The 24559-nt window shown below is 39.1% G+C and overlaps 1 protein-coding gene across 4 annotated transcripts in view; it reads right to left on the minus strand.

Moving 5' to 3' along the window:
• Positions 1–24559, minus strand: part of LOC124136320 — a 93694-nt gene that overhangs the window by 64539 nt on the left and 4596 nt on the right. For 2 of the 4 annotated variants that reach the window (XM_048401440.1, XM_046502214.2), the window contains exon 1: positions 8116–8494. The exons of the other annotated variants lie outside the window; for them this stretch is intronic. The gene's annotated coding sequence lies outside the window, so the exon portion shown is untranslated. Of the gene's footprint in view, positions 1–8115; positions 8495–24559 lie in introns of those variants that run through there. 4 annotated transcript variants of the gene reach the window in all.

Raw genomic sequence — 24559 nt, forward strand, 5'->3', positions numbered from 1 at the left:
CACGTTATTTTAGCAAGGCAACAAAAATGGCACTTGTGCTTGTGCAAATCCCTTAACAAAATTGCAGAAGGTGTCCAGCATACTTGCCATATAACAGTCGTCTAGATTCAGTGTCAACCTTTTTGTGTGAACAGGAATATTCAACATGTTCAACAGTACTTGAACTGCCAAATAATCATTATGACCTCATTTGTCACACAAATATATCATGTGCATAGGTATTAGGTTTTTGGGGTAAACTAATGTACAAAAACCCACTAAAAAGGCACAATCTTCCAAGCAGGAAAACAATCAAAAGATTCTATCCAACAAGAAACAGCACATACCTCCAAGGAAAAACAACCTCCATGTTGTTAAAACAGTTAATCCTCCACAAACACTCTCATTCAGTACAAACCGAAAATAGAACTCTCACAAAATAATGATGTAATTGGGTTTTTTAATTCAAAAGTGACAGCTTAAGAAAAAAGAAGCCATGAACGTCAACTAGATAGCTTTGTCCAAACAAAGTATCAGTATTTGAATACTTTGAATACCTATCATTGTCAATTCCCACACACTACAGGAATCTATCTAGAACTGTTCAGAGGCCGATTTTCAGCCCTAAGTCTAGAGTATATGACAGTAAAAATTCCAAATTTGAATCAAAATAATTCCTAATACCTCAGAATTTATAACAACAAAAATTATTTAATCAAATTTTCAACACTATCACAATTTTTGTCCCATTTGGCCTAAATTTGGAATTCCAAATAAATCCCTGCATTGTTGAAATACTGGGAATCAAACCCTAGGTTTTCGGGTCCTGAACGAGCACCACTAGCTTGCGATACTGTTCCGCCTCATACTTAAGTCCTTATTATAGGCCAAATCTCATATTTACCCCAAAATCCACCCAACGTCACTAAATGAGGAACAGACTTACTAATGGAAGAGCTTCTATTTATTTGTTTGTTGTTGGAACACCGCACTCAGCAATATTCCAGCTATATGACGGTGGTCTGTAAATAATCAAGTCTTGGCCAGATAATTCAGTGATTACATCATGAGCATCGATCTACGCAGTTGGGATGTGATGACATGCATCAACCAAGTCAGTGAACCTGACCACCTGATCCCGTTAGTCGCCTCTTACGACAAGCATGGGTTGCTGAAGATCAATTCTAACCCGGTTCTTCACAGGTACTAGACAGACTACACAGGTACCATCCCTTCTAGAATTGCTGAGACAGTGCATGTACTTTTATTAAGATAAATATCATTGTGATACAAGCTATTAAAACATAAATCATAAAATCAGCGGAAAGTCAGCAGGACCTCACGGTATCTTCATATCAGACTTAGGTGATCAATCTTGTCTGAACCACGGCAACTGCAACAGACCGTCCCCCCTAAATTGTTGCTGGGACAAGATGTGTTGTAGATGACACAATGCACATGACCTCCCTAATTAGCCTCCATGAAGGAAGTCCCCAAATGTTGATAAAGCAGGTCAGCGGCAATCAGTGACTGGGGATCAAAGTCCTAAAGAACATAAATACCCACCATACTTCATCTATCAGCTGATTCACTGCTTCCCTAATTGCAAGAAGGGGGCAATGGGACCTGGTGGAGTGGAAAGCGAGGGGGATTAGTTTATCAACAGTGGAGCAGGACCACCCACTGCTTCTGGACATTAGCTGCCCACTGTCCAGCGCGGGGCACAACTCCACATACTATACACCCAGGCCATAATAAAGGACAGGCAGTTTGGGATTTGTTGACTTTGATAGAGTTAATCAAAATGGCAATATTCTATCTCAATTTCAATTAGCAGAGTTATTTTTCAAAACAGGTCACATTGATACAATGTCAGATTTTCATTGTGTGGTTTAATTGACCGTTACCAGGTTGACACTGACAGGGTGAGATTAAGACATGGGTTAATATAGGGGGAAATTGACATGTCATGCATAGCTCACATGTTGATGTCATCTGCCACAACTGCAATTACCAGCAGCATCATCAGTTTCATCAGGGCCCTCCTCAAGTGAACTTTGACCTCATGATGATGATGATGATGATGGTGATGATGATGGTGATGATGATGGTGATGATGATGATGATGATGATGAAGATGGTGATGCTGCTGCTGCTGCTGCTGATGCTGATGATGACGATGAAGATGGTGACGACAACGACGACGACGACGACGATGATGATGATGATGATGATGATGATGATGAATTATTAAACCATAAACTTCATGGCAACCAGTGTTTTAAGTTCAAAGTGCAGAGTTGTGCTGCAGATATATGTCAACCTCTGATCAACACACAGTCTCAGATTTGGTTAAAAGGTATAAGAATCAAGTGTATTTACAAAGGGAACAGCACAACTGCTAGGTCAGATTTCTGACATTACTCAATTGAGAAAAGGTTTATCACCCTGGTGCTACCTGTTGCTACCCTGGTACTATCCTAGTGCTACCCTGGAACTATCCTAGTGCTACCCTGGTACTATCCTAGTGCTACCATGGCACCACCCTAGTGCTACCCTGATGCTATCCTAGTGCTACCCTGGTACTATCCTAGTGCTACCCTGGTGCTATCCTAGTGCTACCCTGGTGCTATCCTAGTGCTACCCTAGTGCTACCCTGGTGCTATCCTAGTGCTACCCTGGTGCTATCCTAGTGCTACCCTGGTGCTATCCTAGTGCTATCCTGGTGCTATCCTAATGCTACCCTGGTACTATCCTAGTGCTACCCTGGTACTATCCTAGTGCTACCCTGGTGCTATCCTAGTGCTACCCTGGATCTATCCTAGTGCTCCCCTGGTACTATCCTGGTGCTATCCTAGTGCTACCCTGGTGCTATCCTAGTGCTACCCTGGTACTATCCTAGTGCTATCCTGGTGCTATCCTAGTGCTACCCTGGTACTATCCTAGTGCTACCCTGGTACTATCCTAGTGCTACCCTGGTGTTATCCTAGTGCTACCCTGGAACTATCCTAGTGCTACCCTGGTGCTATCCTAGAGCTACCCTGGTGCTATCCTAGTGCTACCCTGGTGCTATCCTAGAGCTACCCTGGTGCTATCCTAGTGCTACCCTGGTGCTATCCTAGTGCTATCCTAGTGCTATCCTAGTGCTACCCTGGCGCTATCCTAGTGCTACCCTGGTGCTATCCTAGTGCTATCCTAGTGCTACCCTGGTGCTATCCTAGTGCTATCCTAGTGCTATCCTAGTGCTACCCTGGTGCTATCCTAGTGCTACCCTGGTGCTATCCTAGTGCTACCCTGGTGCTATCCTAGTGCTATCCTAGTGCTACCCTGGTGCTATCCTAGTGCTACCCTGGTGCTATCCTAGTGCTACCCTGGCACCACCCTAGTGTTACCCAAGCCAGTGCTGGTAGTGAGTGAGAATGAGGTATGGGTCTGAAGACTAGATGTTTCATCAACAAGTGTTTTCACAGCCTACTCAGAATTTTTCACATATTTTTAATCACAAAGCTTGGTTTCCTTGGAAACTCTAACATACATATTTGGTTTTGCAATTTTAACTGCTGTTTTGACAATTGAGTATTCCTGCTTTTCACACTGGTGTTTTTGCACAAAGAATTTGACAAAACCTTTGCTGAACATAACTCTGTTTCAAGAATATTTGACAGGCACAATTAAGCAAACAATTTCATTTATTTGTAAAAATAAGTATTTAAAAAGGTTAAAAGACTGAACAAAAGGAACCCCACTGATATTAAACTCAAATTAAATTAAAATGTGTTCCTTATGATCTTTATTAAAAAACAAACAAAAGAAGGAACTTCCAAATTGATGCAGACATAAAAATGTCACCTCAAAAATGACATGAAGCTCTACAAAGTGTTTATTTCCTCTGCATTGAAAGGTGACCACAATGTTGGGGTGTCTGTATTAGACAGGTCCAAACCAGCGAGGTTCAGAATATGAAATCATTTTCTTTTGTGGTTTTTCACTTTACTGTTTCTAATTAGAGGCTGCCGCTGCATGGGTGCGCCAAATTCTTTCTTTATCTAGGATAAACATTCAGTTGAACATGTGTAACTTCCCATGTGGTTTTCTCTAAACCAAACAGTCCTTGACTTCTTACCCAATTTATTCCATATCATCCAAAGAATTTCTCCACAGTTTACACTCAATGTCTGCATGTTGTCAATAAATTCCCACCTTGATCATAATGGTCACCAGTCGATCTTGCTGATCAATCTCTTATGTGATTACAAACACATCAAAGAAACGCCTGCTACTCCACTAACAGACAACCTGCTTCTTCAAATTAACCTCTTGGCAGTGGGGTCAGCTCCGAAAATAGACCTTTGTGCTGTTCCAATTAACCAAGCTTTTAAGAGGAGTTGAATTCAACATGGAAACATGCCAATTTGTGCTATTACTTTTGCAAACAGAACATCTTTCAAACAGTTTGTAATCTTATAACCAGACTTTGGCATTTATAACGCTATAAACACTGGTAAAGTTTGTGGCGATTTCCCCAGAGTAACAAGATAACGAGGGTAAACATTTTCTCTCAGAAATGTGAACGATGTTCAAAAGTCACTACAAACAACAAATACAAGGGGAGATAACCAGTTTCAAGGGAGATAACTATTTCCATCCCCAACCTTCTAGCATTTGGATGCATTTGTTTACTTTTATGGGTGTGTAGAAATGATTATATACATAATCTGTAATAATTTTGTTTTATGGGACTAGAAAGATATCTGCTAACTTCACATCACTGTCAATTGTAAAATTTAAATTGGGTTGGGTTGTGATTAGGAAAGATTATATTTCAAGTGTTTTTAGCAATGATATGAAATGAAATATTATTCTTGTAATGCTGCATCGGAATGGAAGACTTACCTAACTTGCTGAACTCCCATTACAGACATGACACATGAGCAGCTTCAGCCTTCATCCATGAGTACAAACAAAAACTAATAGTGTCAGTGGAATATTCCATTGCTCTAAAATAATAAGTTGATGAGAAGTTTGAAGAATAACCTAGCTAGTGAGTTTCAGTAATGAACAATTCTGAAATATCACTCGTGTAATATAGCTTGTGAGTGAGTTGTGTTTTACACTACTTTGAACAGTATTTCCATCATAGCAGCAAATCCGGGATTCAATCCCACAATCATCATGGCAGCAAATCCGGGATTCAATCCCACAATCATCATGGCAGCAAATCTGGGATTCAATCTCACAATCATCATGGCAGCAAATCCGGGATTCAATCCCACAATCATCATGGCAGCAAATCCGGGATTCAATCCCACAATCATCATGGCAGCAAATCCGGGATTCAATCCCACAATCATCATGGCAGCAAATCTGGGATTCAATCCCACAATCATCATGGCAGCAAATCTGGGATTCAATCCCACAATCATCATGGCAGCAAATCTGGGATTCAATCCCACAATCATCATGGCATCAAATCTGGGATTCAATCCCACAATCGATATTGCAGCAAATCTGGGATTCAATCCCACAATCGCTATAGCAGCAAATCTGGGATTCAATCCCACAATCGCTATAGCAGCAAATCTGGGATTCAATCCCACAATCGCTATAGCAGCAGATCCGGGATTCAATCCCACAATCGCTATAGCAGCAGATCTGGGATTCAATCCCACAATCATCATGGCAGCAAATCCGGGATTCAATCCCACAATCATCATAGCAGCAAATCTGGGATTCAATCCCACAATCTTCATAGCAGCAAATCTGGGATTCAATCCCACAATCATCATGGCTGTGAATTGTGGTACCTTCAAAGACTAATTACACCAAGACAAGGTCAAGACCTAAACTTGACATGGGTGTCTCACATGGAACACAGTCCCTTGTAATCCCCATTCAGTGGACTCTTACATCAAGCATAACCTTTTCCACACATGTGTCACAGGTATTAAGTGTTGGTCTCCCCTGATGTCATCTATACAAGGGCTTCAGCTGAGTAAACATGGCCACCAAAGCTTGTAAGAGGTCTTGATTATTAAAAATATCAAATATATGATAAGGCAAATTCTGCTGAGTATCTTAAATCACATAATTAATAACTAAAAATTGTGTTCCAAGTGTAAGGCAGCATCATATAAAGAGAATCTCATTATCAAATGTTTCCATCACTTACGAAAAGATCGATGAGGACATGATCTCTGAAAATCAATGACATTTACATTCTGTAGACAGTGTACATCATGCTTAAGATGAAAAATAGAACCAAGAAACATAACTCATTCAACTCAACAATCAAACATTAGAAACACGACTTTTGTTGACTTCAATATCTAACCCAAATATTTCCCAGTATTAACATGGTGAGCTTAGCATGTCGATGCCAGAACCAAGATCACTCGACTCCAGTTTGTTCCCTGCTACGATATAATTCATTGTTTATTTGTGTGAACCTCTAGCCGATCAGGAAGGCTAGTACACAGGCTAAATAAGAGAGAATAACAAAAGATAGGGTTAAGGCTTGCCACCCTCTCTGGGCACAATGGGGATCATTACTGGACAGGGCTGCACAATGGAAGAATAGGAGCATGCCTCACTTAGGATTTGGAGGCTTAGAGTTGAGATAAGTTTCTCTGGGTACCATGAACCCTGTGCTGTTGGTGACTGCTTGTATTTGGCCTACGGAATGTTCACTTGAAATCAGTCATATTGTTCGACAGCTCTTGTTATGATATAAAGATTATGTTTATCTCTGTTATTAGATGTCAGAGAAAGACAAGTACATTTGTTTCCTTGTTGGTGAGCCTTCTTAAAAGTTTGCAAGAAAATAACAAAATATACTGTTATGAAGATTTATGCATTTCAAAACCACTGTTTTTTTATGATATGTACTTTAAGAAATATTTTAAGAATTTAAAACAAGTATGATTACCGTATTCGACGTAATAAGCGCCCAGGGCGCACTCAAAATTAGTAATAGGGGGCTCTTATTAGAATATTACTTTGTTGAAAAAAAACAGAGTTAAAGATAAATTTGGTGGTTTATGCTGACAGCCTGAAATGTTTATATACGACAGATATATTTTTCCAGAATGTAATTGCCCATAATTAAGGGTGCATGTAGCACACGAGTGCGTATTATACATGAAATAATAAGTCTTATGTACATTGATCAATCGGAAGGGGTGCTAAATGAGATTGTTCACTAGCCAATATATAAGCAAATGTCGCCGTGGGCGCTTATTAGAGCGGGGCGCTTATTACGTCGAATACGGTATATTTATCATAAACACACAACAGTTTCAAAATAATATTTGAATCTTAGGTTTTCCTCTTAACATCAATATTATTTTCTTTAAAATTTGACCTCCAGTCAACCACTGTGTGGAATACTTAGCTGTGCACTTTTTTTTATGGACCATTGTATACAACGAGGCCTTGTATGTTCCATGTTTGTAAATCATCAAGTTTGGACTAGACAATCCAGTGACTGATATCATGAGCATCGATCGATGCAATTGGGATACGATGTTGTGCATCATGAGTGAGCCTGACCACCCAATCCCGTTAGTCGCCCCTTACGACAAGCATAGTCGCCTTTTACTGCAAACATGGACTGCTTAGGCCTTGTAAGATACATGGGTCAATAAAATATTCTTCTATTGGGCCTGGAAAACAATAAAATGAGAACTTGTATTGGTCAGGCTTATATAGAGTAGCTATTTTGGTGAAACACTTACCTGCACAAGTTCCAAACTACCAAAGTGTTACAAATAGGTTCAACACGTCGACGTGATTCACAGTATCAATAGACAGACATAAGGAGGCAAACATTTCAGATATGTATAATTTGGTTAGAGTCAAGTTGACATACATCAATAAGAAGTTTTAACTTTCAAACAATCTGACAAGTCATACCCTAACAAACAGCTTCCGTTCCCAGCATTAAGAAACGGCCACATTCAGCTAAGAAAATAAGTTTATAAACACTTCAAGTTGATCCCAAGTTTCAAATTACCATGCTGAGCCACAACCCTTTGCCACAAACCACAAATCATGAAAGTTATGAAAAGAAAAAAGTTCAGACGACAAAGAACTCACAAAGAAGCTTCAGTAAAAGGGATAAATCTGTGACCAACTCACCAGATTCCAACAACAAAGTCCAATGTGTCCACTTATCAACACACACACACTTTCCAATGTCAGCATAAATCCTGCCACCACCTCAGAAAAGAGACTAGTTTTTATCAGCTCAGGCTGTCCACACTTGGCTTGTGAGCAAATGCTTCCACATGCAGAGAGAGCAGCTAGATTCACAGGCAAAACTTGTCCAACTCCCCGGTTGTCTGTGCATGACCCCGAGATCACCCCCAACCTCCTATTGTATCACTTCCCCCTTGGAGGGGCTGTCAGAGGTACTAGGTACATCTCCCATGATCACAGAGCGTCTCAAGGATTACCCACGCCTCTGGTGCACTGGGCTACTGTAGCCTTGGAGCTGGGGCCATCAGGCACCTTGCAGGAGGGGGACAGGAACTGTGGGTGGAGGGGGGACCAGGAACTGTGGGTGGAGGGGGGACAAGGAACTGTGGAGGGAGGGGGGACCAGAAAAGGGTCTGTGACATGATAGGGAAATGATTCAAAGGGGTGACGAAAGGTTGTAACAGATGCACAAATAAGCGTTATGTGGTCTTTGGTCAACAGGTTTTTGCTTTTCAATTTTTCAATTTATGAAGCCAAATAACACAGGAAGAAAATCAAATGAAAATTACCAATCGCTCCTTCTTAACGGATTAAAATAACAGATACAATGTATGGATTAAAAAACCCAGATACAACGTAATAATACAAAATTAAACTGTCTAATTTGTTTGATCAAATGCTTTGTCCCTGGCCCCACTCACAACTCCATATAAAGAGAACAGAGCCTTCTCCGAAATAAATACATGTACACAAAGATGTTACTGTAGAGGGGTGGTCGGGTAGCCTAGTGGTTAAAGCGTTCGCTCGTCACGCCGAAGACCCGGGTTCGATTCCCGACATGGGTACAATGTGTGAAGCCCATTTCTGGTGTCCCCTGCCGTGATATTGCTGGAATATTGCTAAAAGCAGAGTAAAACCATACTCAGTCAGTGTTACTGTAGAACTACTAAATAGCCTGTATTTCAAACAGGATTAGTATTAATTTTTCAGCTATGAACAAACCCACCCAAGCACCTTCAGGCCATCTTTGGCTGACCCAAACTGATTTGTAATTATAAATCTATAAAATATAAAATGGAAAAATGTGTACCTATTTTGGGATTAGGAACCGAGAGAACCTTGTGTTAATGGTAGTTGATTCAGCAATATTCAAGCTGTATGAAGGTGGTCTGAAAGTAATCAAATCTGGATCAGACAATCCAGTGATTTATATCATGAGCATCGATCCACGCAATTTGGATATGATGACATGTATCAACCAAGTCAGCAAGCCTGACCACCTGATCCCGATAGTCGCCTCTTATAACAAGCATGGATTGCTGAAGACCTATTCTACCCCGGATCTTCACGGGTATAAGGGGTGGTCGGGTAGCCTAGTGGTTAAAGCGTTTGCTCAAAACGGGTTCGATTCCCAACATGGGTACAAAGTGTGAAGCCCATTTCTGGTGTCCCCCGCCGTGATATTGCTGGAATATTGCTAAAAGTGGCGTAAAACCAAACTCACTCACTCATTGGTATAATGAGCGTTGAAACTGGGCAGAGATATGATGTATGACTTCATCAGAGGAGTCTGTGGATGTGTAGTAATTCTATCTTCCTAATCATGCTAATAGGCAAGTCTAGATATGTGGACAGTACATAAGGTCGCAAGTCTCTTATAGGGACTTGTTCTTACTATTTACATAATCTAGAACTTATGATTTAAACTAACAATTATTGTCTTATAGACTTGTGCAAGTCTGGCTCTTCGAGTTACTATTTGCTGATGGATGGTCAGTGGTCGGGCTATTATATATTGTATTCCCTAAATTACCTAAGCATTCTAGTATCAATTCAATGTAACACGAAAATTAACTGTAAATGCTAAACACATTATTCAGTCATTTTCTCGTACATTGATATCAAGTTTCTGTCCTCATTCTGTCCAATCAGAAGACACTTTAATGTTTTAGGCTGTATTGTTTATAACAGTGCATGTTCTAGTATTCTATAAAAGTGTGCTGCCCACTGTGTGTAAAGAGCGCTGGTTAATGTTACCAATGTGGCAACGCCCTATCAATGGGCATGTGTTCTATATTGGTGGGTTATCGGCTGTTCGGTGATTATGGATCTGACTTCAGATATGGATGAAGCAGAATTGGAATTTGATGAATAAAATTTTCACTGAGTTACATTTACCAAGCTGACAATCCATCAGTTTATTATTTTTTGAGAACTAACATTAAACAGTACTATTCTTATGCTTTACTGTTTGTTACTTGTCTTCGTTGTCAAGGAAATTCTGGAACTAGCAACACTTTATCTGGTCTGGTATCCTGTATCCTTTGGGTGGGGAATGTCAGTCATAGGAGGGTGTGTCTGTGGGTGGACGAGGTGTGGACAGAAGGGTTAATCCTGTGGGTGGGGAATGTCAGTCATAGGAGGGTGTGTCTGTGGGTGGACGAGGTGTGAACAGAAGGGTTAATCCTGTGGGTGGGGAATGTCAGTCAGAGGAGGGTGTGTGTGTGGGTGGACAAGGTGTGGACAGAAGGGTTAATCCTGTGGGTGGGGAATGTCAGTCATAGGAGGGTGTGTCTGTGGGTGGACGAGGTGTGGACAGAAGGGTTAATCCTGTGGGTGGGGAATGTCAGTCAGAGGAGGGTGTGTGTGTGGGTGGACAAGGTGTGGACAGAAGGGTTAATCCTGTGGGTGGGGAATGTCAGTCATAGGAGGGTGTGTCTGTGGGTGGACGAGGTGTGGACAGAAGGGTTAATCCTGTGGGTGGGGAATGTCAGTCAGAGGAGGGTGTGTGTGGGGGTTGATAGGGTCCTACAGAAGGGTTAATCCTGTGGGTGGGGAATGTCAGTCAGAGGAGGGTGTGTGTGTGGGTTGATAGGGTCCTACAGAAGGGTTAATCCTGTGGGAAGGGGGAGTCTGTCACACAGACCCTGAAACAAATATATCCAATACAGCCCATGCAAGTCTATAATAGTGGGCAAGTCTAGGTTACTGCGGTTTCAGAAAATGAAGGGTCTCTAGGCTGCTTTATATTATATTTTATAAAGATAAATTAACAACTGTTTTTTTCTGTAAGATATGTTAATTTTTAGAGACTAGATGTAAGTCTAGGGTGAAGATTGTGGGGATGATTGTGAGGGGGACTACTCACGTCTGAGGGTGGGGACGAAAAGATATTCAGACCCAGATAAAACAGGACCAGCCATAAGTCGACAGATGTATCTAAACCAAGCTTACATCTGTCCTACAAACACATGAAAAAAACATGTCAGCTTTTCGTGTTAACTCCCTAGATTTAGGTTGTGTCAAAAAGAAGTGCACCATATTTACCACACTTAAACATGTCTGTCTAAATTGACTTCCTGTGTAGACATATTTGGGGGAGTTAGATACCAGGCTTAGGTAGCTGACATGTTTATTTCCAGGTGAAAGTGTCAAAGTATAATTTATTTATCCATGTGGTGTCTGCCCCAGGATCAAGTGAACTGTGGCCAGGTCAGCCTCTCCCCTAACGAGGCCACCAGACTCCGTCACAACAAACATGCAGGCCCAGGCTACACCAGGTCATGTCCATCTCTGTGTGATCAGGTGAAAACAATAGCTGAAACTAGTTGTCAGGCAGCAGTATCTCAGTAATATCATGCTGGCATTCAATGATTCCTTGGAGTGAGTGAGTGAGTTGGGTGTAACGCCACTATTAACAGTATTCCAGTTATATTACGGCTTGTTAGCTTAATGTGGGAGGAAAGCCCGAAGTGATGCAGGTCTCAGATGTTAAACACTTCGGTAAAACCCAGGAGCACGGGTATGGTGCTGACAAACCTAGAAACGTTATCGGGGCGAACCAGGATTCGAACCCACAATCATAGGTTTCTGGCGTGGCCAAGGGATGCAACTCTGCACAGCGAATCGCAGTGCCTTAGACGACTGGGCCACCCGTGCCACCTCTTGGACATTGAGCAGACAAACCAGAGCAGGATCAAGTCAGCAAAACAAACTGAGGCTAGTTCAAGGCAACGGTATCCGTCATATCATTTTAGTCTGCAAAGAGTTATTGGGCTCGGAGCAGGAGCAGTTTCTCAGTCATATCATGTCGGCCTGCAAAGAGTCTTTGGTCTTGGGGCACACAGTGAGTGACAGTGTGAGCATTATGCCAGATACTGGGGTAGGAAGTTACACTCAAGTCAGCCAGGTTGAAAGTTGCTTTCAAAGTCATCACTGCAGCAACACAATCCCATGCTTCTCTATGCAATCAAAGAGAACTGGGATTTAATGTTGTCCTGAGGGTTCCAATGGAGTGTCTTTCATACAGACTTGAGAACAATCTTTTGTTTATCAGATCATAGGTTACCTACAACAGAAAAACACTTGTTGATAACAAGTGGAAGTAATTATTCAATTTTAAAAATTGAATAAATATTTAAATATTATCCTTCCAACCAACCCATTTTTCTCAAGTCAATGCTACATGAAACACAACTTTTTTTGTTTTGGCCTCATGACAAGCATGGGTTGCTTGAGACCTATTCTAACCCAGATCTTCACAGGTACACCTATACCATGCATACACATATATACCATGAGAGAAGGGAGTATCAGGGAGTACACCTATACCATGCATACACATATACCATGAGAGTAGGGAGTATCAGGGAGTACACCTATACCATGCATACACATATACCATGAGAGTAGGGAGTATCAGGGAGTACACCTATACCATGCATACACATATACCATGAGAGTAGGGAGTATCAGGGAGTACACCTATACCATGCATACACATATACCATGAGAGAAGGGAGTATCAGGGAGTAGACCTATACCATGCATACACATATACCATGGGAGTAGGGAGTATCAGGGAGTACACCTATACCATGCATACACATATACCATGAGAGTAGGGAGTATCAGGAAGTACACCTATACCATGCATACACATATACCATGAGAGTAGGGAGTATCAGGGAGTACACCTATACCATGCATACACATATACCATGAGAGAAGGGAGTATCAGGGAGTAGACCTATACCATGCATACACATATACCATGGGAGTAGGGAGTATCAGGGAGTACACCTATACCATGCATACACATATACCATGAGAGAAGGGAGTATCAGGGAGTACACCTATACCATGCATACACATATACCATGAGAGAAGGGAGTATCAGGGAGTACACCTATACCATGCATACACATATACCATGAGAGTAGGGAGTATCAGGAAGTACACCTATACCATGCATACACATATACCATGAGAGTAGGGAGTATCAGGAAGTACACCTATACCATGCATACACATATACCATGAGAGTAGGGAGTATCAGGGAGTACACCTATACCATGCATACACATATACCATGAGAGTAGGGAGTATCAGGGAGTACACCTATACCATGCATACACATATACCATGAGAGTAGGGAGTATCAGGGAGTACACCTATACCATGCATACACATATACCATGAGAGTAGGGAGTATCAGGGAGTACACCTATACCATGCATACACATATACCATGAGAGTAGGGAGTATCAGGAAGTAATGTCAGACGTTTGATTGAAAATTTGATGTGCACCAAGGATGTATATTGAGTCCATTTGTATTCTCTATTTAAAAAAAGATTAGCTTTAGAAATTCATAACAGTCAACGATTAACAGTATTCAGTTACATCCTGATGCTGTACAACTTTTCCTTCTATTATTTGCAGACGGTATTATTAAGTTTCTCAAGCGCATTTGGTGAAAAGCAAAAGCAAACTGATATGTTGGAAAGTTATGTTAGTGTCAGTGTTAGTAGGCTTAAAACTAGGTGATCGTAACTCCCATACTTTAACATAGACTTACGAGAGACGCTTTGTGGAACGGGTTCCTGGGCCTTCAATTGCTTGAATAAATATTGATAGGTTACACAGTGACACCGTCTTGACCATCTGCAAGTCACAGTCACAAACAAACAGTGCTGGAGTTCCACGGGAGGTTTCGGCACCCAAAACACCCTCATCCTCCCATTCTAATGTGGTAATCTCCTGACTAAACATCGCTATTTGCAGTCCCATATTCAAAGTGAATTTACAATGCATGTCTTCTTCCTGAGCTGTTTAATGACAGGCCAAGCTGGGGCTAGGGCAGCCAAAATTAAATTCAGCTATGTAGAGATTTAGTAGTTTTTCGCCACTTCTATTTGTGGAGAGATTTGCAGATAATGCCTACAACAGCACACTCCCTCACTGCAATTTTCGAACAACTCAAATATTGTCTCATATTTTTCTTAGCATCTGGTATGTTGCTTGTTGAAATGAAGCACTGTTTGTGGCTATTGTGGAGATGGACGGAGGCAACGACTTGTGTAAACAACTTGACACAGGCAAAAACAGAACCTTAATTAGCTTGTTCAAACGGCAAATGTTTATAATTTTAAACAGTGAACAGATTGAAAATATTTGTCTATTTTTTTTGCATGCAGGATTGGTCACCATATATGGGACCAGATGTTTGCAGTGCAGATATGTCAACATCCTCAGTTTCCAATGTATTATATCTGCATGCTATTTATCATAACGATAAATGATTTATTACCCATATGGTTAGAAATATCCAAGTCCATAGAAATTGTATGTGCAAATGTCACTTTACATGCACCAGTGTAGTGTTTGCGTTAAACAGATAGCATCAATGTCATTAGAAGATTGTTGACGTCTTTTGACAATTGTTGGGTTTTTTAAGATGGTTATTGTGATCAGTGCATATTTCTACAGGGGAGTACAAAAGAATTATGAAATAAAGGGTTATAAAGAAATTAATACACTCACATGTGTCACACTGATTTTAGTAAACTTGTGTAATAATTGATGTATAACCCTTGCTCTCACTCGAGAAATACAAGAATTCAGACACACATTTCGTAAAATCAGTATGACACAGATGCTCGAATAATAATGTCTATATAACACACTAGATAATCATGGATGATATTTCAGCTTGTGAGGGAGAACATGGGCTCTGGACAGAGCTTTCCGAGTGAGTGAATGTTGTTGTGTGGAAGTAAGCACACATGGCGCAACCATACACTGGAAGTTTGGTGTATGGTGATACCCTGTGGCACGATAAAGTTACTGTCATGTTTGTTTGTTTGTAGTTTAAGGCCACACTCAGAAATATTTCAGCTATATGACGGTGGTCTGTAAATAAATCATGTCAGGACCAGACAATCAAGTGATTGTTATCATGAGCATCAATCCATGCAATTGGGATACGATGACATGCATCAACTAAGTCGGCGAGCCTGACCACCTGATCCTGTTCAGTCGCTTTTTACCACAAGCATAGTCGCCTTTTATGAAAAGCATGGGTTGCTGAAGACCTATTCTTGCCTGGATCTTCATATGCAGCCAGTTTTAACTTAACATCCCAAATGTCATATAATCGTTATGATTTTTATCTTTATGATCAAAACCTTCCTCTTGACCTCAAATAAACCAAAAGAACTAAAGTTAGTTAAGACAAATGTTTGTCAGGATTAAAAACTACATGATTGTACTTTAAATTCTACTTCACCTAATTTTCTTTTAATTTTTTATTCTTGATGAACACAAAAGTCAACAAACCACTACAAATGTCAATGAGATAGATACTTCAGTGTGGCACAAATTGCCAGTCCCTTCGTTTGGTATCTAACAAGGATTTATTTCCAGAGTGTAATTTCTGGTACATGACAAGTATGTGATTAACATCCTGAATAGAGTGTAATCTCCAGATCTGGACAAGGGGCATTTCCGGCTGTCTGCACTCTTGGAGACAGATACAGACACACCGAGCACTGTCCACAATCACCACTCAACACTGCATGGCAGCTCCCTATCACAGTTGAACCACCGACCCATGGCACATTAAACTTATCTCCCTTAGCGTATGTTCCCAAACCGGCTATTTAATAGAATCATAGAGATATGCTGACAATTTTGGTGATTAATTGTTGATTCAAGGAATCACAGATGATATTGTCTGTAACACTAAAATATGGATGACCATTTTGTAGGACATTAAGTGCTTTCCCAGTACAAGATGAACATACATGAAATCAAGATAAGCTATTTTTACAACCGGCACCTTCTCCCAGCCTTGATTTATGAAGAGCTGGAGATTCTGTAAATATTACAAAATGGAGAAATTCAACAAAAGGGATTGAAATAATTTCGGCAAAAGAGAGGGGATTTTCATCAACTGATTTAAACAATCCAGATTACAGGGCCAATCAAGGGTAATAAATTTGTTAAAAATTATTAAACAAATTAAATTATTTTTCATACAATTCAAATCAAATATTAATGTGCATGACTCTTAAGACTCCGGTATAGCTTCATTCCAAATCTAACTTCATGGAATAATGATTATGTGCGGATTACAGAACAAAATGGGAAGTTTACCAATCACTTGCCAAGGCTCGCTAAATACAATGTTTATTCCTAATGCAGGATATTTACCATTTACCATCCCCAAACACACTTGTGTGATAACCTCTATTTATCCTGACTCTCAGTAATCCATGTGCAGCCTTCTTGCTCATGGCGGGGTATAAGAGATTTATTCCCCTGCTGAGAAATTTATTACCCTGCAAGGCGGGTTACACAGTATCTTATCAAGATCAAGTGGACCAATCAGATCTCATCATTCTGTCATGGAGGTATGATAAATAAATTTATAGATAACCAATATTTTGGCCGTTGATAAAATGATGAATTGATCAATGATACATATAATAAAGTTGTTGCTGGTGATGAATTAACAAAAGATATATACCGGTAACAAGCTTTTCAAATATGACCTAAGTGTGACTCTTTTGTTGATTTCATCTTCCTCGTTCAGTTGAGTCAATATTGTAAATTTAAAAAATCTGGGTCAGGAACAAGGTCACAAAATAACTTAAGTTCTGTTTTAGGTGGACAATGTTTACAATTGGTTGCATGTGGTCAAACAGACAATTTTTTGTTTTGGCCTTATAATGATTAGTTTGGCCACATCACTGAAAGGAGATATTGAATTGGGAAAACCCATCCTCATTTTCAATATTTCATTTTTTTCATATATTTTTTTCAAAGTGTAGCTGGTTAATGAGGTCCAATTGCATTGTGATCAACATCACAATCAGCTGCGTTTTGTCTCATCACTGCAGAATTTATTTGACTTTCCATGGAGCTAGTCTATAGGCAAAAGACTTTTTTTCAAGAACTAACTCACATATCTATTGACTAAATTGGAAAAGCATTATTTTATTACACCACAGACAATTTATAAATTCTCCACAAAAAATGCACAGACAATCAAGGTTTAGAATATAACATTTTCCAGACTGGTATCAGCATCAACAGACTTTGAAACCTGAAGGTACTGAGTGAGTGAGTGTGAGTGAGTATGGTTTTACGCCGCTTTTAGCAATATTCCAGCAATATCATGGCTGGGGACACCAGAAATGGGCTTCACACATTGTACCCATGTCAGGAATCGAACCCGGGTCTTCGGCGTGATGGGCGAATGCTTTAACCACTAGGCTACCCGACCGCCCCTGGAAGGTCCTGACTGAACTCTGCAGGCCCTAAACATTTTTTATTACTTGTAACAGTTTTATCATATATTGGTACTGTACAAGAGATTCACTGACCCTGGTAACTGACCAATCATGCAATTGTTAAGTTCTTTTCAGCAAGTTTGACACCGCCACATACTGAAGAGAGTCAGGGCAGGCAACTCTGCAGGGCACATTCGGTCTGAGTTCTCGTTCTTGTGCGATACCTAAAACTACACAAAAATATAGCTGCTCGTGATTTGACTGGTTACGTGATTACATTGACTGTAAGTAATTGCAATAGCTACTATGGCTGGGATGGGAAACTCGGGTACCCGGGTCGCGTGGATACTGAGTAGGACCCGGGTACCCATAGGACTACCCGGACCCGTGGTTAGTCACGTGATATACTGTTTAAAGCTCTGCACGCTAACGTCGAACCCATTCGACAGAGGTGTCCATCCCCGTGCATCTGATGTCGAACCCATTCGACAGGCGAATAGCATAACAACACCCCAAAATAAAACTCGCCATATCTATTTACCGAGAAGGCTTTGCGTAACATTTAAATTACGTATGACATGCATAAATGCTCAGCTTGCTCAATATCAAATGTTCAGTCATTTATTTACCTCAAAAAGAAAATATCGCGAGTTTAAAATGTTTCGGCCAAACTTCTCGGCACACAACTACCAGAAACGGCCATTGTTGACTTTTGGCACTTCACGTTGAGCGGCATGCAGTCCGATATTTTCTTTATAATTTCATCATTTTTCCTATTCGATCATAATTTTTTGTTTGCTGACGAAAGGAAAACACCCATGTTCCTTTATTTCTAAAAATTAGCAACTTTCGGTGTAACTAATTGTAAACAAAAACAATCTGAATCGTAACATCATCGATTGGATGGAACTTGTACGATCATGGCAACGGCGGTAAACAAACAACTCCACATGCATAGTTATCCCGTTAGACTATTACAATCATTTTGTTACATCTAACTTAATTTTCTAGAATTATTGACACGTATGTATAAATCTTTGTAAAAAGAATTTCATTTTTAAAGAGTTTGCAAATGATTTCGTTTGATAAACTTTCCGACACATTGACAAGCCGACAAACGTCAGTGATACGTTTGGGCGTGGCCTAACTCGCGATTTGTTGAGTTGAACAAAGTCAACACACACTGCGAAAAATGACAAATATTGAATGAAACGCAAAATCTGAACTGATATACATTCTAGGTAAACCATTCAATAGCAAAATAATGCATTTTACGAGAAATAATCAAAATACTTGCAATTTTAGCTATCATTTCTGAAACCGGAAGCACGTACCGCATGTGACACATGGAAGCAAAATATGCAAAAGTTGGTAAGCTATCATAAAGAAATTCCGAAATAGATTCAAATTCAAAAGAAAATACATAATTTACTATTTATTGATATGGAGAGCAATCTTCACTCCTATTTGTTTCATATTTCTTCGTGATTGTCGCCATCAAATGTGTAAGTCTAAATCCGAAACCGTAATGGATTTCACGCTCGATGATTTTAATTTTAAAATATTTTCTAAAAACGAACGCAACGGAGAGCGATACAACGTATTGATATGCCATAATAATAACATAATATTGTTATTGGTCTAACATTACAAAAAGAACAATTTAAATATTAAAGATGTTGTTGAAAACTTTCTGAGAACCTCCCGTCCTCTGAACCGATAACATTTTGGTACACAACGAGGTGTAAATAGATATAGATTCTAGGCTCCTATTTATATATATATATGTGATTTTGTACCCAAAACAAATTAAATTGTACCCAAAATACTTTGTGCATTTGTACCTAAGAAAATAAGACAATAATCTATAATTATATTTATGTTTTCATGTAGATGAACAGAACACATAATAAAATATTTCATCAAGTTCCAAATATGATTATGACTGTGATCCTTGAAATTGATTGTTTAGTTTTGAGAGAAAATTGACGTCTTGTCACAGAAGGAGAGGCCAGTTATTTTGGTTAAAGTAAGAATGAATTGTTTTGATAGGAAAGTGATATTATGTTAAGTTTAAGACACCAAATTAATGTATATCTTTGAAATAATTCTAGGTAGATCTACAAAATCACATACCCATTTGGGTAACAAATTACTAGAAATTTTGGGTACAAAAGTCACCACTGTACATTTCAATTGATTTTCGTGAATCAATGGGATAAAAAAAATTCGTATGAATGATTCCTTTTCTCATTTTTTTAAGACAAGAATTTGTTTTACATAACAAAACAGGCAGATCTACACGGATCACATTTAGTCCTAAAAAGGTGAAAAATATGGACACCTCAGAAATGAGGGCTTATAAGGTTATAATTCTACCTAACTAGTCACATGGTTTGACTTAGATCTAGGTCTATCTAAGAAAAGTCCTTATGAAAATCTTTTTAAATTTTTTTTATGACACTGACATTTCTGGCACTTAGACAAAGAGTATTCAAGGAAAGACAGATATGTTTTTGAATGAAAATATGACTTTCCTTTATAATTCTTTTTTCATGATGACAGGGGAACTTTTATACACACCAGCTGAGGAAGTTGTGATACTGTGATTGCATACAAAGAAAAAACAGGTTGGAAGCAGTACCTGTATGTATAAAATAGACCACATAAGGTGAACAAAAGTAATGGATTGGCTGACTGGAAAAAATACATCTGGCAAGGGTAAACATGTACACAGGCATGTTTCTTTTCATTCCAACCAGAAGACTGAGATAGCATTTTCTAAGAAACCTATGGCAAACTTACCAGCTCATGTGCCACCATGGTTCTTGTGATTAAACAAACAAAAATGTCATGTACTGTTACAAGTACTTTTACTGTAATTAAATTAAATTAATTCCTATTAAATTATATTTCAGAATTGTTTTATTTGGAAACAAACCACATAATGCACAAGATTAATGTCCATATGAGTTTAGTATGTATATGTTAAGGATCTGATTTATTCATTATTCATGGAATACTAAAATTAAAATGATGACATCAGAGAGTTACTTATTCACATAGTTGATTTTCAGAGTGCAAGATAATAATTGTTGTATAAATATGTTTAAACTAAAGATAATAATTGAAGTTTGATCAGTTACACTGTGCTGATGCAAAGACTAATATTTACTGTCCCCACACACCATCATTGTGGGAAAAATAACTATTAAATATAACTTAAAATTTTAAAACCTGTAAACAGCTGTAAATAATTAAACAATTACAAATCTATCATCAATGCGCAATCATGGTGGTCTTCATATTTTTGGAATAAATTTAGAAATCCTTCGTGAAACTGTTCTAAAATCATGCTAGAATCTATGAATGTATTCCCGAAAGGAAAACTATCCTAAATGTAATGTGGAACTAACACCGAAAATATGTACGTAGCATTTTATTGCTTATATATACCCTATCATATTCGGCAACGCGGGGATGTAATTTTGAAACAAGTTTTGTCAAGCCCATTTTCGCGCACCTGTTGTTGAGGGTGATCTTGCTGATCGACGATATCCATAGACGTATTGCGTGGGATACACTTGTTGTAGTGAAACTTATCAGCATGTACATCGCAGAAATATGAATCATGTCCCATTTATATTCACAACATTGAATGGTGATTTTTTAAATATCAACAGAAGTTCAAATAAAAGATACCGAGAAACTTGCATGTGGCATGTTGATTTATCGTCTACCGTTTCCGGGTCACGGGAGCATGCAAGGTCAAACGGATTAACTAATACGCGAATTATATCGTCAAAGTCACATTTTTATTTCATGTTAGTGGTGATTACTGATACTGTGTATCGACTTATATTTTTGCTGTATGTGATAGGCGAACTATTTCAAAATTTACTGTAATTGTTTTGTTTCGAAAGCTTATCAGCAGACTACCCCTGTCTGTGACATCACATCCGGTGACCTTTGCACTTATTGAAATAGTGCTGTCAGAATTCACGATCTTTATTTTCATTTTTCTCTCGTCATATTTATTGGAATATGACGAATAAAACATTCTTCGATTGAGAAGATCGTCAACTTTCGTTAAGTTATATTTATAAAGGCAATGTAAACTTTGTTGATATTAAAATAGCAATAAGTTATGCGGAGGTCGGGCGAAGCGCGCCATGTTTGATTTTAGGACGTCTGCTAGCATCATGACACGGGTTGTTTATTTTTGTATATCGTAAATATTCAACCAAAACACTTGAAATTAGGATTAGTGAATATTTATAAGTCATTAATTGTTTCCTGCAAATTTTATAACATGACACGTCAGATTTACCCGAATATTCGTATTTCTGCAACCGACATGATGACCTCGAAAATTAAGTTATTTTTCTGTTTAACGTTTAGATAATAAATTCACTGAAATGGTTCATAATTTACCATCGCGCTGATATGTGCCGATTATAAAACCCGAATTTTTACTCAATTAAAATTAAGATATCGGAGATATGATTATTGAAATCAATTTGCAAAAATGTTACGATATTAAAAGGTTCCTAGCATGAAATGCAAACCACCTTCAATAACGCAATTCAGGTAAGTTCAAGAAAATTTACAAATTTTGTGTTCGTTTTGGTTTAAACTTTGGTATAATTGAAAACACCAGGATATTTTTATATAGAATTGTGTAGTTTTCTATCAGGAATAAATGTGCAAAATATTTCTTCAATTGGCCATTGTTTAATGAGGCACCGACTGTTTGAAATCACCCACCCTCTTTAGAGCGCCTTATGCTAAAATTAATCCAGCAGGCAGGGGTAAGAAGTGTGAAAATAATTCAGCAGGCTAAAGGTTAATGACAAAAATGATCTAGAACTCTGTGGTTGCACTACTAATGTTTGCATTTCTTTCTGACTATGCACCCATTCCTTCTGATTTTTAATATGGTTGAATAAAGATAATAACTTAATTCAACTTCAGTGTATGAATGACAAGATTTTTTAATACGTGTATCTAAATACGTTATGCCAGGACTATGCTGAAAATGTTCCCAATCGGACATTTTGAGACATCTCCTGAGACCTACAGTGGGTATACCCGGGTAGGGTCGGGTAACAGGGGGATGGGTACCCGGGTAGTAAATTTGGACTCGTCCCAGCCCTAATAGCTACAGATTACGGAAACTATTGTTGGAGTATGTTGAGTGACTAGTTGAACATACAGGTCAGGGTGACAAATAAATCAACCTGACCCATACAAAACTGAAACTACAGGCCCACAATGAGAAAAAACATTTCTTTCGTTTGAGGGACGAATTAGAACAAAATTATTTCCTCCTAACGTCAGAGAGCAGAACAAAGGGAGGTAACTTGGTCTCATAAGGGGTATATAAGTAAAGGCGCAAAGTGGAAACTTCATTCTCAGTTGCAGTGCATTCGGGGCTCTGGCTATATTAAACATGTTCAGTTAGGTATGATGCCGATTGAAGGACAAGTTGGATGAATCTTTATTTTATTTTTATGTGTGTAGCTGCTGCTGTTCATATCATCATCAGGATGTTTAATATATGCTTTGTTTGCATGTTGTACTTGCAAGCCATGATAATACATTGTGAGATGGATAGGTATCCATAGTTTAAAACTCCCATTGTGAGAGTATGGATTTGGGATATACTCTGATGAGTGTGCGCTGACGAGCCATTAGAATACCTGATATGGCATCCCCTATCTGCAAGCATTTGTCACACAAAGACTCTTTACACCCAGAAACAAAAAGAGCCTTGCCTGTACAAGAATTTATTGCCACTAAAAGTCTCCTACCCAAATCCATCTTAATTATAAATGTTCACCCATCGTACACTGAATGTTTACAAATGTCTGGAACAATTTGTTGTGAAAAAGAATAAAATATAAAAAATAAAATGTCCCCACCATTCATAATAAAAAAATCTACTAACATATTTATTTTGACCTTAACATCCAGTTCAGCACAGATGCTGTACAATGTGGGGTCAGTCGATAAACATGTGACACTACAGCAGGCACTGATGATCCTATCTGAATCAATTACACAACCAGATAGTAGCGGCCTAATCACTGCCTACAGGCACTTACATTGCATCACATCCTCAGCCAGGCAACTGTCACCTGTGATGAGCTGTATCAAGGCCTTTTTGTATTAACCACACTTATCTTATGGCTAATTACAGGTCATTAAGTCATCATCAAATGAAGCAGCTAATTGCCAAAAGATAAGCCTGTTGTACATGTTGTATATGTCTTATTTGGTTGGTAGTCATTTAAAAAATTAATGTTTTTACTTCTTATATTTTTTAATCCAGAAAAAAATTAGGAAGTTAACACATACTGATGTAAACAGGGGTGGGCAGGTCCAAATTCACTACCTCGGTACCCACCCCTCTATTCCCCGACCCTACCCGGGTACCCGTTGTAGGTACCAAGAGCTGGATACAAAATGTCTGTGAGGTGAGGTGAGGTGAAATGGGGTTTTACGTCGCGTCCAAGATTATTGCACTTATATAGCGACATGCATGTATGTGTGTGTGTGTGTGTGTGTGGCTGCTTGTACTAGTCTGGACTGATGCCGATTTATAGTGCTAGCTCACTGAGATACCATGCCACAGTTTAACATGGATACCCCACTGAGACACAGTATACTGACTCCAAGCCGACCAGTCCTTGTTTTAGCCCCTTAATGCTGAGCATGTTGTAACAACAAGTACCATCTTTAAACGTCTTTTGGTATGACGTGGCCGGGGATCGAACCCCGGACCTTCCGCTCTCCGGGCAGACG

This window comes from Haliotis rufescens, unplaced genomic scaffold (genome assembly GCF_023055435.1).
Source record: "Haliotis rufescens isolate VD_foot unplaced genomic scaffold, xgHalRufe1.0.p SCAF_22, whole genome shotgun sequence".
Lineage (NCBI taxonomy): Eukaryota > Metazoa > Mollusca > Gastropoda > Lepetellida > Haliotidae > Haliotis > Haliotis rufescens.